Raw genomic sequence first — 13622 nt, forward strand, 5'->3', positions numbered from 1 at the left:
TTCCTGTTCAATAAGTGTCAGAGATTAATATTACTGAAGCTCTGATTACATGGCCTAATCCATTTTAGTGAATAAATTTGGTCTTGATGTCCATTGCACCTACATTAACAAACCCTCCTCTCTTAGAGAGCGTAGGAGCCTATGGGAGAGATTTCAGATATATTAAACCCCATTACAGAAAATGTAATTTCTGTCAATATAATCCCATGTATTCTTCAATTTAGTACTTTAGAGATAACAAGCTACTTACAATATATTTGCCTTTGGAGGATTAATTTACAAAGTGCACTATCTGGGAGACGCAGGCGGGCTCACATAAGCATAGCTTGTAAGGGTTATCAATTTCTGTGACCCCACAGCAGCCCTGGGAGATCAATTTTTTGAAGCCCTTTAAGATGCTGAATAAAGGAAAATACCAAATACTTAGTGTATATGAAGTATGTTTCAAACATACTTAATTTTAAATGGAGGAATAAAAGGCATAAAACATAAAATTTACGTGTTACAAGGTAGTGCAACCCACAGTATTTTGGCTCAGCCAGAAGAAATTAGTGTTTACTTCAACTTTACATTTTCCAGCCTCTATCCAGGTGTTGCCCTAGTTTGTAGGGTTGTCCTTCAGTTTCAGTCTCCGTGGGTGCTTTGGGCCACTGAGAAGCTGTGGGTACTCATCAGGGTCTTGTTTAACGATGGGATGGAGAGCAGGTGTGCTGCTCCTGCAGGGTCTGGGAGTACAGGATTCAACATCGACAAATGTGTCAGTTTGGGATGGCCCATCAAAAGAAATCTTTCAAGATGATGAACATAGGAAGGATTCAACTAAAGGTGATGGAATTTCTCCAGAGTGACCTTCAGTAGGTTTTCTTTCAGTTTTTTTTCCAGGGTGTTTTTCAGTACCAGTCTCTCTTCAAATATGAGGACTTTTTACTTTGGCTTTGTGTCAGGTGTGTTCTTATAAGTTCCTTATGTGCAAAGAAAAAAAAAAAGAGGTCAAAATACAACTCTTGTGGATGTAGGGCAGGCTTCCTCTACTTGAGCTATTTCTGTAATGCTGCTGTGGTGCTACAGTTGTATAAATTATTGAGACAATTCTCCTTCTCTCTCCTGAGGCACAACAATTTAACGCTATAGAGGCAGTGGGGCTTTCTTAAATCACAGGTGGTGGGCAGAAATGCCAAAATATGGCAGTGCAGCCCCTGCTTTTTGTAATGGATGCAAAGGAACAAGGAGACTGTGAAGCTGTTGCTGAGTGTGCAGGTTGCACGGGGAATACCCAGCCATGAGGTGACCAGAGAGCTACTCATCCCCTCTCAGATCCTGGAGGCTATGGAGCAACCTTCTCAAACATTTTCCTGGATCCCTTTTCTTCTAAAGCAATGTGCACAAGAAACTCTTCCTACCTAAATGTTTTGCTGCAGGGAAGAGCTAACATATAATTTCTGGTTAGTTTTGCCCTTCTTAGGCAGGCTCATAAGTCATTCAGCCAGAACTCACAAAAAAAATTTGCCTTCTTCCTTAGATTCTTCCAAACTTGTTAACACACATGTACATTTTTGTATTAATGATGAGTCATTGTAAATCACTGTTGCAGAGATTAAATAGAATGCTGAAGGGCAGGCTGGGTGCAGATCAGTCATAAATTATTGGCAGCAACACAGCATGTGGGAATACATGAAATGTGCATGAAAAACATAAACTCATGTCTGGTAGCATGGTCGTTAGCCCGGACTGGGAATGCTGGATTTTCTGGCTGGAATTAGAAGTTTGCCACAGACCAGTCAGTGAAGAGAGCATTTGTTTTCTGGAGACTGAAAGCATTTAAACAATTTTTTGTCATATTTTGAATGCCTTTTCAGTATGTGCTGGTTGCATGCTTCAGTTTTGTGCCGTAATGAAAAGAAATGTTGACTTTCACATATGGACTGCCCTGGTGCTGGGACTCCCCAGGCTGATGAACATAACCCCTGTTGACGTGGAGGAGTCACAGGAATGGGGTGATGATGTGAGATGTGCCAGAAAATATATCCATGAAAGGGCACATGTCTTTAAAAATATCACAGTCCTTTTACCATGACCCTTTTCATTGGGTTATTTTATTTTTTTAAGCAATTAAATAATCCACACAGAGGATTTTTCCCTTTTTTTCCCCCACATGACAACTTTACTTGTGAATCACCAGCGTTGCCTTCTAGGACCATCTTTTTGCCTCAGTCAGATGTTTCTGTTGTGGGAAGAGGGAGCCCTTACCCTGCTGCAAAATAAAAATAAATCTGTGGAAGGTAGGAAGATAGCAGAGTTCAAATGCCAGTAGTCGAAATGAATCATTCAGGTCTCTGTCATATCTGTTGTTTAACCCCACAGCAGTTTAGTGTTCCAAGCACAGTAACATGAGCAAGAAGGGGCACTTGTATGATGCCTGTATGGACATGGTGCAGACCTGAACAGGTACAGGTTAATTAGGTGCTTTTCCCAGGTGATAAAAACAATGAATTGAAATATCCAGGTGTGATCCAGTCACTTCTTAGCTCAGCTGAGAGCCAGTCAGGCTATATTGAACAATCTATATGGTTTTCTTGTTTACTACATCCCAGCTGAATCCCTTCCCATTAAGAGCTAATGGTAAATAATTACTGGTGGTAGTCTATGAAGAAGAGAGAGCAATTCTAATCAAGGGCTGCATTAGATGTCAGATGCTTGTTTATGTTTTAGAAAAGTCTTGGTGCACACAGATAAGATGTTTGTATACTTGTAGAATAATGTGCCTATATAACCTCCCTATATGTGCATGTCTTAATGTGATTGTGTCTCTAAATAGTATTGCATCCAACTGCATTAAAATGATAAAAAAAAATAATTGAAATTCAAATCCTTAAAGGTCCAGCCTTTATTAGGTGTTTCCATTCTGCTTTTTCCAAGTACCCTTGTGCTATCTAGGGCACAGCCCAGACAATGCTGGAGCAGCTAGTCAATATTTTATCTTGCCCTCATTCTTCCGTGCTTCATTTGTTTAGCTGTATTCAAACCGTGCTTGAAGATGGAATTAATAATTACTGCTGGGCTTTCCTGTGGCACTCACTTACTGCTGTAATACCCAAGTCTTTCCCTGACCTCCATGTGCCTATACATGCATACAAGGTTGTGGGTCTGCATGGTATTTTTACAGTTACCCTGCAAAGAGAAAGAAAAATGTTGTCCTGGTTCACAGGGGAAGAAGTGAAGCTCATAGAAGTCCAGGTCGCAAGTTTTGGGCTGGTCTGGGACTGTGAGGTGACTCAGAATTATAGCAATTTGTTCTCATTTAGGGTCTGACAATCATTGAAACTTCATGTTTCATGGAAACTCCAAGTTTTGAGTGCCTTGGTGTCTTACATTACCAGTGTTGTGTATGGAGAAGTGAGAAATCAGTAATTTACAGTGAAAGTTTTGTGTTCAATGATTTACTCAGTAGCTCTCAATCAGTCCAAGGAAGCAGCAGAGCTGAACCCTCTTCTCTGCTGCAGTATTTGGCTGTATGAACCAGGACTGGCTTGCCTTTTCTTCCTGCCTGAGTCATTCAACTTTGTCAAAGATTATTACCTGTAGAGATAGATTTTTTTATTTTATAATGCCCTGGCCTGTTCTTATAACAGACATAATTGTCATTGGGATCCTTGAGGCTTTAAGCCCTATCAAAAGTGGTAGCATGAGCTGGTAACTGAACTGTGATGAAATACATTAAAGCCTAGGGTGCAAGCAACTCTAGTAATATGGTGTCCTAACTCTTGAGTTCTTGATTTTGTATTCTTGGCTTCTGTAAATGTCATTTTTGTATATAATTTCCTAGACTTGCAAAAAACCTCAGAACAAGCCCCAACCAAACATATCAGAAAAAAGTATCAAATAATGTGATCAAAAAATTTTCCCTAATGTTATTCTTGGAGTCAGATGAAGTGGATTTTACTGAAACCCTGTAAGAACGACATTTCAAAAAGGCTCCAGGACCAGCCCAAAGATGAGTGTGGAAAATTAGAGATGGACTCGGGATAGAAAGAGCTGACCACCTTACCTTATGTAGCACAGCCAGCTCAGAGCATAGAAACAGAAATAATTTATTACTCTTTTAGTCCCCTCACAGCAGTAAATTTCCTTCTGCCTCCATTTCTTTGCTTCTGGGTAAGACTAGTGGTAGAGCTTTGCTGCAGCAGTTGCATTGGGCAGGGTAGGAAATGCTTTGCCATGGCATGGGCAGGCAGAGTGGTGTGGTGGGGACAGGAGGATTCTGCACTTCTCACGGGGAAGAGCTCCCCAGAACCCAGCCATGAATGGAGAACACCACTGGGAAGGGTGTCCTTTCCATCTGCTCATCCTGGCTTGCAGATGGTGGGGTTAGGGATGGAGCAGATGGGGGAATGCAGATGGGGAGGTGCAGATGGAGAGGTGCAGATGGAGCAGATGCAGAAAGCCCCTGCCTGCCCCTCCACAGAGGGGCAGGGGAAAGAGGAATGGCCTCACAACTCTGTACCTTTTGGGAAACAGTCCCAGGCCCCTCTTTTCCCTCTGTGGTTTTCATATCATGGCATGCCAAGGATTTGGTGCATCTGAAGCACACCCAAACACCGCCAAATCCAACTGATACTGTTGTCTGGTGTTTCCCATGTGTTTAGCCCCATTCCAGACCCCTGGAGGGGACAGAATAGCTCCTTCCTGGAGCTGGGCATTTAGCATCGACATCATCTTTGCTCAATTCCTTCACTGAGGGTGATATTCACCCTGAGCAAAAGGCCAGCACATGACCAGTGCACCACTTTAGTCCCACTTAAGCACTATTTTTAGGGTGTAAGTGGGGGAGGAGGCCAGCAGGGAGGGAGCATAGCAAAAGCAGGTGCTGGTCCTATATGCCGGGTTAGATTTTCACCCCTGTTGCCCACCAAATTGTAGACTACAATAAACAGTTTGCCAAGCACATCGCACGCAGGGATTTTTAGTCCTTGGAGAATAAAATATCTGCTTATTTTCAGATGTATCTATTACTGCTTTTGTTGCAGTAAACAGATTAAATGAGAAAAGGTCAAGATGCAATTTCAATCTGTGTAAGAACATAACAAATACTTTTCTCAGTAATCAGATATAGTAAATACAAGTACTTATTTACTTGTAAATGTTAAAACATTCACAAATTATCCTCTCAACTTCAGCAATACGAACTTAACCATCAGATTTTGGAGAAAATTTACTTTTCTCCTCTATGTTATTCTAGAATATGTATACAGTTGTTATTTAAACACTGTTTTGTTAATGGGAATGCATGCAAAAGCAGGAAAAAATAGGAATAAGAAAGAGTATATATTTTGGGTTTGACACATAAATATTGTTTTATATTCTAGAGAATAAGACAGTAGGTGTTTGCAGAATAAAAATCATCCCCCTCCAAGAAAACCCCCTCAAAACACCAAGAAAACTATTTGTAAAAGTATCTTGCTGGGTGAATTGTTACATCATTTGAGCAGTTCAGAATGTGTGAGGTAAATTAGCTGTTCTAAATGTACCATGTGCTGGATTTTTCAAGCAGATTTTTGCATTTATGTTTTCACTAAGTCTTAGCTAATTGTTGTGCCTTTCACCTTGAATGCCAATTGTAATAATAATATTACATCTGTAGTCTATTTCTCTGTTCTTAAATTACAGCAATCAGGAATACTCACTAGGTAAAATCCTGTATAGTTACTCATAAGAAAATATTGAAATCAGATGAAAAAATAGTGTTTAGCTTGCATATTGCCTTAGACAGCCCTGGAGAGCTGCCAGGCAGTCAAGGTATTATTAGAAAAGCTGAGCAAATAGCTTACAGGGGGAAGAGCTGTGAATGTAAAGCCATCAGGTACTGTCAGATCACTGGATTTTAGGCTGGAATTTCCTTTTTTAGTTCAGTAAAGCCATTTTAAAGTACAGCACAGTGGTTCAAATGTGTGGGGTTTGGGTTTGGTGAGTCAATTTAAGAAGCAGTGGTAGAGTTTCGCCATAGGTGTTTTCCAAAGGTGCTCAGAGGAGGTGAGTAAAGAGTTTTCTTGGGGAAATGCTCCCCTTGGCCTCCAAGACTTCAGGTGGAGGAGAAGAGGGAGACCTAAGAGATGGAGACCTGGGTTTCTTGTTCAGTCCAGATGTGTCGGTTTGACAGCCCCTGGATTCAGACTGGGGAAAAAACAGCAAAGGAAGCACCATTTATTTCAAAAGAAAATGTGAAATCATTTGGCCCAAGCTAACAGTGATGAGCTAATTAGTGACACCCGGGGCACTGAGCAAAATAAACCTCAAAAGCTGGTATTATTTTAGTCACGTAGATACTTTTTTGAGAGGAAGTAACATTGGTTCCCACTGCAGAGCATCAGACAGTGCAAACAGAGTTTACCTGCCAATAGTCCTGACTAGCAAAAGGTTAATATGCAACCAAGAAAAAACCTCTTTTCTCTCTTCTGGGGTGGTCTCATACTCAACAAACTTTCTTTTAGTTGGTGCATTAATGTGCTGTAACAAATGTGATGTCAGGTGCCAGAGAAATAAGATGGAGCAGCACCAGTGCAAACATTTTCCTCTTGCTCTTTTCTCCTCTCCTGCTCTAGCTTTGCTCTGCAGGATCAGGGTAGGGATTGGAATGCTTTGCTTCCTTATATTTAAAAATACTGAGATTCAAGTGTGCACCATCTCAAAACAAGAGTTTGGCTTTATAAAAGCACCCATTCAGGACACTATTGTGTTGCCGAAATGCTGCATTGGAAGTAAAGGGAGTGCTTTGCACTGTCTTTCTAAATACAGTTCTCAGGTCTTGGTTTCTTTTTAGTGCAAGGAATATCCTTGTTATATGTATTTTAAAAAATTACATGCCCTCAATATGTGAAAAAAAAAGAAAGACAGAAGGGGAGAGTAATGGCTTGTCATTGCTTTGCAAGTCAGGCTTTGGTCTATTTTTGTCATAACTATCTGAAGAGTGTTTACATATAGTTTGCCTTTCTGGTATTTTGTGCTTGCACAGACCTGATCTCCACCTATTTTGTGTCAACAGTTGCTGAGATTGGTGTAGAGTGATTAACCATCACAAACTGAAACAGCAGCATGTGGAGAAAGGTGCCCTCAGAGACCCTCTCGCACTTAAATCAGAGCTTGCTCCAGGCTGCACCTGTGTGAAACAAACTGCCTGGTTGAAAGCTCAGCCTGAAATAGTAAAAATGGGGCAAATGTTGCCTTTTTCTTGGTTAAATCAATTTTCTCTTATCGAAAATGAGACACAGCCAGAGGGGCAGGATGAGGATGTGCTTTTGAGGGTGTGTGTTTTGCCCTGCCTACCCTGGAATGATTTTGGTATAAGTGATGCATGGTTGGCTACACCAGCCTTCTACACCAGGATTCTACCTTTTCTTTGACTTTTCAAAAATAAAAGGAATGGCAGGAGATGCTGAAAAAACATTGCTTTCACAGTTGTTCAATGAAATCTAGGTCATGTAACAGTTTCATGGATTATTTTGTTCCCCTTGCCCAGGCACTGTAGTCCTTGTGTCTTTTTTGGCTAGGGATACAGCTCAATACCAACAGCTGCTTTGGAATTCAGATTTATTCTAGAGATGTCTGACTTCCCACCTGGCTTATAAAGGTGGTTTGTACCATCTGGGGGCTGATCCCTAAGCTTTGTCTGTCCCCTGTCTCACAAATTCTTTCAATCTTCAACATTCCTCTGACTTCTCTGTGTGTGTTTTGCTGGTGTTGTTTTCAGAGGGTGTCTTTTCTTCTGCCCTGAATATAATGCTGTCAGTAGTAGGATTAGAAGCAAAATGAATCACTTCACTTAATGGGAAATTATGTTTAGATAAAGTAGATTACAAAGTAGGCTATTAGTAGTGGTTAGAAAACAATGTTTTGAAGTGGGATGTCTTGGGGCACAGAGAGTTTGTTCAGAAGTATGGGGTTGTTTTTCAGGTTGGCTGTGACTCAGAGCTGTATCTTTTGTGGTTTCTGGGGAGAGAAAAAAAGGAAAAAAGAATTCAAACCAGTTTTTCAGGTGCCCACATCACACAAAATACATCAATGTGCCTGTATTTGTTGTCTTGATTGTGGTGGGGAAGACACAACCACAGGAATAAAGCTTCCCTCAACACCCCAAACCAGTGTCTTGGGGTACAGACCAGAATTGATGTCAAAGCTTATTTCACGTGCAAAACACTGGTCCCGTATATTTTCTCTTTAGGGGTCCTGAGAGTGTTTTCTCCCAAAGACACTTGTCAAGAGTTTGGGTTTGGCCACCCTGGGCTTTGCTTCTCCTTTTCCTGCAGGCTGCAGGAGCTGGTGTGGGGTGACTGGGTGTGGAGTTACTCCATACTCCTTCATTGCCTTTTGGGGATGAGGAGGATGAAGGAATTCATCCAGGAGCATAGACAGGTCCTTTCTCACACCCTTCAGTGAGTGGGAACATGTTTAAACCAGCAGCCAGATGTGGGAGCAGCCTCTCTTCTTTTGCTCAGGCTGGAGGACAAGGCACAGCTTCTAACTCCCATGCTGTATGTGGGGTGGACAGGGAGGGAACAGGGAAAAGCTGTTTGGACAAAGCTCACCATCTGATGTATGGAAAAACCTTGAACCTCAAGGAGGACCCCCTGTGTTTAGAACACTTGTATGGCATGAGAAAGCTCAGAGATCATGCAGGCACTTCTCAAAACTCTACATTCCACTAAAACAGAGGTTATGCTGAGTAGATAGAGGACATTAAACTGCTGAAATAGGGAGAAATGTTCTCAAAGAAATAGCCAGTATTTTACTATCAGCTCTCACCCATTCCCAGCTAAATCCCTGCCATCAAATGGGGCATGGTTTGCTGATTTGATGTGATCTGCTGAAGAAAAGCTGCTGGGTTGCACTGCTGGTGTGCACCAGATCAGGACCCAAGTTGCAGAGTCCAGAGAAGCTCTCCTGAAGGATCAGATGGGAAGTTGATGTTCAGACCCTTCTTGGAGCTGTGCAAAAACGCAGAGCTGGGAGATGTGCATCTCAGCCTTGACTGCTCTCAGAGCTCTCAGAGAGCCTGCACACCCTCTGTTACAAGTGTTTTTGTGGGAGTCAGAATTTTGTCTGCCAGCATGTTGTCTACCCAACCACTCTGTGAGGGCCAGTGCTGAGTTAGAGCAGCCTTAGTGCCGCTCTACTACATGAATCCTTGCCATATTCCTTAAAGGCTAATTGTGGCACATGGAGATCAGCAAAGTACAGCTGCGCTGGGATTTAGGAGCAGGGAAGAGACGGGAGGTCAGCTCTGCTGGCGCTTTGCCATGTAAAGATTTCCCCTTACATCATCTGGCTGCTGAGGGCGAGTTTACATCTGCTTTGCACCCCAAGGGAATTGTGGTGTCAGGGAATGAGGTTGCTGAGAGTTCTCCCCAGTGCAGCCAAGACCTGCAACACTGTTCTGACTCCCTGGCATCGTCGGGGAGATGCCTGGATGCTGGATCTGGATTTTCACTGGAAATGTTCCACGTTGGCTAAGCTTTTTTAGGAGGAGGAGGAGAAGGAGAGCATACCAGAAAGGCTAACAGCAGCTCACCTGTGATGTAGAAGAGCACAGGAGATGGGCAGAGCAGGAAGACATATCTCCAGGAATCCCTTCCCCAGGCACAATTGCTCTTCACTCCTCCCCAGCAAGTCCCTTCCATAATTTTCATTCAGAACTAGCCAGATAAATAGAAATAGGCCTCAGCTCCATCCTGCTGGAGAACAGGCAAAATTTTGCAAACCGGAATTGTTTGCTGCCCAGCTGTCTCCTAGGAAGACTTCTCTAGAAGCTCTGCAGAGAGATGGAGGTAAGGGAACTTTTGGGCCAAGGGAGAAGCAGGGCCAGGAGCTTGTGTCCCACCTCAATAGAAAGCCACCAAACATCCCTTCTGTGTCCAGAGGACAGGCCACCCCCAGGGTCACTGCTGCCCCAAGGCAATCACCATGTCTGTGTTTTGTCCCATGGCGCTGGGGAGGGGCTTTAAATCGAAAGGGGGTGGGGTTACTTTAGAAACGAGGGAGAAATTCTTCCCCGTGAGGGTGGTGAGGCACTGGAACAGTTGCCAAGCTTCCCTGCTGAAGGGCTTGGGAGAAGGGGAGGTGGCCAAAGGTGGAGCTGGTGCGTGCTGGGCCAGCCAAAATGTAGGGCATAGCCAGCTCTCTTACAAGGAGCACATACCTGATCTCATCTCTCTGCTTTCTATTTTTGCCCTCGATATGCTCCCTGCATTAGCAGGCATGGTTTGGATAGAGATTTGATAGCACTCTCCTGTTTGAGAGCAACTTTTCTGAATGCACAACATGAATCCATTGGTGGGGTCACATAGTAATGCTTGAAGTCAGAAGCTATTTTAAAAAGTAAATTGCAGAACCACACATGGCTTTCATTAGTGCTTTACATCAAATTTGTCAGCTAATTAGTGGTTTTTCATCACTAGTTTTTGCATAGTATTTTATTTAATTCACTCCCCAGTATTGTCTTGCGAATCCCTTCAGCCCTATATACAGTCCCTGACACTGGTGCTGTGCCAGCAGAGGAGGGAGGAAGAGGAGAGCTTGCAGGAGACCTCTCTGATGCTCCTGATGGATGGGCTCTCTGTCTTTGGAGTATATTCCAATATTACGTGTCTGGAGTGGGCGGTGAGCAGCCCTTGTACTCTCTTCCCTCCCTACCTCCATTTAGTGTTATAAATGATGTATTGCAGTCCTGAACTGTCTTTGGTGAGGAGGAGGAGGAGAAACCAAGAAGAGTTGCCAAACATGATTTCATAAGGTTTGACTTTAAATTGAACAAAGTTTTTTGAGTGTCTTGGATTTTTTTTTTTCTTTACAAATAAAGGGAGTACAGAGAGCATGGATTGCTAATGACTGCTAGTTACGGGTCATTAAGCTCACTAACTGACTTCAGGATCAGAACTTTCTAATAACGGCAGTAAGCACTCTTTTAACATTTATTTCTCATTTTAGGGATGGGGAGATGTGATTACCATTTGAAAGTCTGCAGTTATTTTTTCTGTTCATAATTACAGCGGCAGCTTCCTATTTTGAAGGCTGTTTTTAAAACATTTAAAAGTATTCAGTGAAATAATTTCTGTGTTGGTATGGGGTTTTTTTCTTTTCTTTAACTGACTCTTAAAAATCTCTGGAAAACAAACACAGAAAAAATGAAAATATGTTAAAATAAGGAATAAAGCAGTTACTGAAGTGTAATAATCTTGGTTTATAGCATGCTTTCCATTTAAATTGGTTTTATTAGAGATAAACCTGTTAAGCGTTGAGGAATTAAGTGCTGAATAGAGAATGTTGTTTTGCTGCTGTATAAATGAAGGATCCCACTATGCAGAAAAGAGTGAAACTGGTTTTACAAGTGAATTATTTGCCAGTTTGAAGTGCTATGTTTACTTTGGCATCTGTTATAAAAATGATGATTTGTTTGTTGTCAAGAGAGATACTGGTTTTCTTCAGAGGGGCATGAGAGATTTTAGCGCTGGGGTTTGTAGGTAATGTGGGCTTTCTCATTCTTCTTACGCCTGGTTTGCTAGAAGGAGCTCAAGGAGAAAATGAGGCAGAGAGATTTTCAGGAATTTCTTGGCTCTACCAGTGAAACACAGACTTCTGGCATGCAGCGCTTTGGGACAATATTGAGAGGGAGCAGCCTGTGACTCCAAGTAGCAGAAGTCAGTAATGGTGTGAAACTCTCCTCATTTTGGAGGGCTGGGGACGGAGAAAAATTCAATAGACCGCGAAGTCTCAGCATCTCTTTTCAGACAGCTGGTCCTGGAAAATTTCGTTCAAAGACTGCAAATTGGAAGTCCCCACAATCACTCTGTCGATTCTTGAGCAAAGGTGACTTTGGAAATTCGTGACAGCAGAGGAAGGTCTTGTTTTATTCACTCAACAGAAGTGAAATACAAGGGGAAGGGAGAAAGAACAGATCTGTGTGGAAAATGTCACTTGGGCTGTAACCTGAGCCTCAGCGAGCTGTGCCTTTCGGAGGGTTTGGTGACCCTCTGAAAATCCTTGCTCTCTGGCTGCTATTATTGTAGCCAATTTCCAACTAAAATAAGTCTTTTGTCATCACTAGCCATGCAGCTTCTTGCTGAGAAGAAACAAAACTTGTGCGTGGCAGCGAGGGCAGCCAAGCTGAAGGTCAGAGTGCAGAGGCAGATTGCTGCATCCCCGGGGCTGGGGCTGGAGCGCACCCGTGGGACCAGCCGTGCTCCAACCAGGGACTGTGCCCGTGACCTCTGCAGACAGACCCCAGGCGAGGAGCCTAAGAGAAAACATCCTAGTAAAATGCAAATGGGAGAAAATAGGGTGTCTACCTCCCCTTTAGGGTTATGCAGGTGGAATTGCTGGGTTTTTCTTACTTTTTGGGACATGGCAGGAAGTGCAATCCCATGTGTCTGAAAAGAACAAGGAAAAGTTAACTTGAGAAAATTAAGAAATACTTCAAACTTCTGTTTGCCCAACTGTTCAAATGTTTTCTCCATGCCAGATCCTTCCCTTTACAAAACAAAACAAAACAACAAAAGAAAAAATCCTCTAAAAAAGAAAAAGGAGGAAGGAAAAAAAAAAGGCAGCCCAAGGCATCACTTTGCTGAGTGCTGCTTGTACACTGAGGGATATTATTATGTTGTTGTGCCACTATTGATCCAACCCTTTTGAGGCAAAAAACTCAAACCAAAAAATCCCCTTCCTCATCAGAGCAAAGATACCCCGACACAGACCACTGGTGTGGGGAAAAATACTTCATGCCTTTGAGCCTGATTGGCTCTTTACTCACATGAGTAAGGCTATACATCTCTCTTAAGTTTTACGCTAAATTGTATTTTAATAATACTCCATCTCAGTAGTAGTTAGTGTGCAAATACCTTTTTAGGTCCTGATTTCTCTGAAGTTTTAAAGATTAGAGTGATTTAGAATTTCTTTCTCTTAAGATAGGTGAATTGAACATTTGGCAAAAGGGGAAGGGAGATTATTCCTGTTAGCTTTTCTGTTCCGTTGTTTTTGCTGATGTTCAAATCAGCCTGGCACTTTGGAAATTCAAAGAGTGATCAAAAGATCCTGGCTGTTCTCTCAAAGAAAAAAACTGAGAGTATGAAGAAATTAACCACATGCCCGTATATTTCTGCAGCAACGGCTAATTTGCAGTTTTGCTTGCAAGAAGTTCTCAAATGTGTTTTATAAACATCACAGCCTGTATTGTGCTCTCTCAAGGCAAGCTACGTTAATTGTTTTAATCTGATAGGTTCTTAGAAATTCTATGTTTGGGATGCAGGAAGAAACTTGAAAGTGAATACTTCTATTTTTTTTTTCTTTTTTTTTTAATTGCTCAGTGGTTTGGAGTCTACTATAATGCAAAGTAAAGCGTTGTGTTACAAAGGCAGGGAGGATGGGACAGAAGGTTAAAGGGCATCCTGGAAACAAACAGCTGGACCAGTTTATTTAAACAGATACAAGGATGGGGAGCTGACCTCCATTTGACTTCTAGTGGGAGGAGCAAGAATGTCATTTTATTACTTTGCCCAGAAGGAAAATGTTCTTGTGTCTGAATTCCCCCCAAAGACATCCAAACACTGAGCTGTTTGGCAGAATTGCTACTTATAGAAAAT

General features: G+C 42.3%; 1 protein-coding gene across 3 annotated transcripts in view; it reads left to right on the forward strand.

The window, feature by feature from the left end:
* MEIS1 (Meis homeobox 1) overlaps positions 1 to 13622 on the forward strand; it is a 108222-nt gene that overhangs the window by 86452 nt on the left and 8148 nt on the right. The window lies entirely within an intron of this gene.

This window comes from Ammospiza nelsoni, chromosome 3, assembly GCF_027579445.1.
Source record: "Ammospiza nelsoni isolate bAmmNel1 chromosome 3, bAmmNel1.pri, whole genome shotgun sequence".
In the NCBI taxonomy this organism is placed as follows: Eukaryota; Metazoa; Chordata; class Aves; order Passeriformes; family Passerellidae; genus Ammospiza; species Ammospiza nelsoni.